This window comes from Capsicum annuum, chromosome 4 (assembly GCF_002878395.1).
Source record: "Capsicum annuum cultivar UCD-10X-F1 chromosome 4, UCD10Xv1.1, whole genome shotgun sequence".
NCBI classification, from domain to species: Eukaryota; Viridiplantae; Streptophyta; class Magnoliopsida; order Solanales; family Solanaceae; genus Capsicum; species Capsicum annuum.
The window spans coordinates 190,879,157-190,883,048 of NC_061114.1; positions in this window are offsets into that span (position 1 = coordinate 190,879,157).

The window sequence follows — 3,892 nt, forward strand, 5'->3', positions numbered from 1 at the left end:
TATATATATATATATATATATATATATATATATATATATATACGTAATCTGTAAATTTAATTCCATATATATAATGTCATTTTTTGAGTGAGGGTCCACCCTGTAAGTATATAATTGAAAAAAAAATACTAATTTTTATTTTGAATTTCTAAGATAACATTTATTTTGGATCAAAAATATTTTGCTAAGATATCACTTATTTTGGATCGGTAGGCCGTAGTAGTATGATGAGCAAAATTTCGGTCAAGGAATGCATGCATACCGACTGGCTACTTATCACCAAATTATAATGCTTGAACATTAATTCATGCGTAATCAACTTGTCACTGGCATTACCAATAAGGTCATAAAAACTCAAATCAATGACCATAGAATTCAATGAACTTAAATAAAAAAGATCTTTACTGAAACTTAGGTTTGGGTTTCCCTCCACTCAAACTGACTTGCACCAAACTTGACAAATAATGTTAGTATATCATTTGGGTTAGATCTCCCCTTTCCATGTATAGCAATTATTGGGATTAATATAGAGTTATCTGATTATCTCCATTCCTTTATTTTTTGTTGTTGCTAGAAAATAGTGTTTATCCGCCATTTTTTGGTCATATTTTTGAAAAATAGCCACTGGCTATTGACATGAAGTTTCAAATTTCAAGTTTCAAATTTCACAAGTAAACTCTATGATAATGTCATGTTACTACACACAAAAAATATTTAACATTAATCAGTTAAAGAGAATAGTTTAATTATATTTTTAGAAAAAATTATTATTAACAATTACATTTTAGCATTTTTGTAAATACCCCTAAAACTTATAGTGATATTGGATTCAATGGGAATTAAATATTTATGCCGATAAAAGCTTTAGCAATTTTGTTAAAGTGCATATTTATTCCGCTAAAAGCCTTTATTATTGTAGTGTGTAATTATACGAGTAAAATTTGGAAGTCTTGTACATGGATCCACCTTCTCAAAGGTTAGCTTAGAGCAATAGACATAGGAGATAGGAAATATTGAAATGATGAAAATATAAGATCTTAGAGGTCTTCAAACTTAAAGAATTAGTTTCTGCCTATGTCTCAAAAACTAAATGATATTATGAGCCTAATTTTTTTTTCTACCATCAAAGCAATAACTTTGAGTAAAGAATTATTCAAATTGCCACAACTATACCAATGTGAAGATGTCATTTTTTATTATCAATATAATTGGCAAATAAGGTGGCTTCCTTCCCCTAAATAAAATGAGGTTGTTTTCAGAATAAGAAAATACACTACCATAAAAGTAGTAAAAAGAAGATTGCTAGAATAAAGACGATGATTAAGGAATTAAAATTGCCCCTAAAATTTCACATATATATTAGTGTAATATATGATGAATGAATCTGTTCAATTCGTACAATTTAGGGACAACTTTGAATCAAAGTTGGCACCCGTCTAATGTTGTATTTTGTTAGGACTTGTGAAATTTTGATGATTGACAAGAGGCTATGGAACAAACAAGCATTGTTGTTCGAGCAAAAACTGTTTCAAAAGAGTTCAAATTGCAAGAGAATTTTTTGTGGATAAAATCACATGTGCAAAAATAAAGAAACAAAAATATGTTACTTCAGATAAACATAAAGAGATTACCATGTGCTGAAAAAGGGGAATAAGTGTTTTAACTACAATTCTGAAGAAAGAGAGGTAAAGAAGCATGCGAGTCTTTGTGGATTAGAAGTCTACTTGGTTGGAGTTATAAATAATCACGGTCTTTCAAAACAAAATTCAAGCACTTATACCGAGAGAAAAAAAAGTTAGAACACGAGCAAATAAGCAAGAATAATTTTTGAGGAAGTTCTGCCTATCTATCGAAGTGTAACCTAATACAGTGAATCAGATTGAAGAACTTGTTTCATTCATGTGTCTAACAATCTGTTATTCTAGTTATGCAGAAACTAAAGTAATATAGAAAAAAGTATATAGAAAATTCTCGTTCTTGAATTTCTAAGTGAACAAAGCTATACACTTGACCCCTATTTATACAAGCTAAGAAGATTCACCAAAAGATTTACCCAAAATTAATTATGTAACAAAAAGATTTACTCTAAACTAATTATGTAAAAAACATAAGAGGAAATTAATATTTACATAATCAAATAAAAAAAGAATCATCTAATAAAAAATCAAATAAGCAATGATTTCTACATCTCCCCCTCCCCTCAAGTTGGTGGTGAGGAAGAGACACTCAATTTTCACAAAAGTTGCTTATGGACGGATCCCGATAATGATTTGATAAAGATGTCGGCTAGCTGGGAAGATGACTTCATATAAGATAACATGATTAAACTGACAAGATACTGCTGACGAACAAAGTGATAATTAATTTTGACTTGTTTCATCCGTTCATGAAACACTGAATCTTTGACGATATGAATTGCAGCAAGACTGTTAGAGTGAAGAGGGAGTGACAAGAATATCGATTCTCCGAGACCGTCAAAAAGATGAACTAGCCAAATAAGCTCTGCTACTATCCTCCTCATAGTTTGATACTTAGCTTCAGTAAAACTGAGAAAGAGTGACGTTTGCTTTTTAGATTTTCATTATATAGGAGAAAATCTATGTGAAATATAAAATTCACTCACTGATTTTCGATTATCTTAACAAGCACCCCAATCAGAGTCACATAATGTCATTAATTTGAAAACATCAGAAACAGACATAAACAAATCAAGTCCCGAATCTTTGAGAAAATAATGAAGCACCCTTAGTGCAGTTGTAAAATGAGGTTCATGTGGATCCTGCATAAATTGACTCAGATGTTGTACTGTAAAGGACAAATTAGGCCTTGTATGTGTGAGGTAGTTGAGCTCCCCCAATAAATATCTGTATAAAGTAGGATCTTTGATAGGAATTGCATTATTAGCTAGTAATTTGATAGTAGGATCCAAAGAAGAAGAAACATAAGTTAAATGTAGAGAATCAAATTTCTTCAACAAGTCTAATGTGAATTTCCTTTAGGAAATAACCATTCCAGTAGATTCTCTTACAATTTTCATAACCAGAAAATAATGTAACTAACCAAGATCCTTAATTTTAAATTTCTTTTCCAAGAAGATTTTTAAAGACGGTAAATAATCTTCATCATTTTCAGTTAATAACATGTCATCCACATATACAGTAATAATAGAAATAGTATTGATAGGCTTTTTAAAGAGAAGAGAATAATCATTAAGAGAATATCCTTTAAAATCGAGAGCAGAGTGAGTTTTACATACCACTGTTTGGATATTTGTTTAAGTCCATAAATAAATTTTTTGAGCAAACAAACATGATTAAGAGAAGGTGGTGTAATACCTAGAGAAAACTTCATATAAATTTCATCATTTAAATCACAATGAGGAAAAACGTTATTAACAACTAATTGAAAAGCGTTACATCCAATTTGAGTGTAATAGCTAGTAGACATATGATAATAGTCATCTTGACTACTGGTAAAAATATTTCATTATAATCCATACCTTCTTTTGCACATCTCCTCTAATTACCAACCTAGCCTTTATTCTCTCAATGCTATCATTAGAGTGCTATTTTACTGTGATACTTTGGGTGTTTGGGGAGCCTAAAACGAGCTTAAAATGAGTCTACGTGGTTCTTAGATTAAGTGCCACACACCTCAGATAGGTTCGAATGCTTTAGGAGAAGTTTAGAAATGAAAAATAGGTTATGCAACTTGTGGAGGGGTCAATTCTTATTGGTACAACATCGCGAGGAACCCCGTGAGGGGTTATTGCCTCACATTTGTGCCAGGCATCGCGTCGCATGGCTTGGCCTCTGTGTTGGGGTTTGCGTCACGACCCCTCCCTTCTTCATCGATGAGACATCATTTTAGCCTATTCTTAAGGGTATTTTGG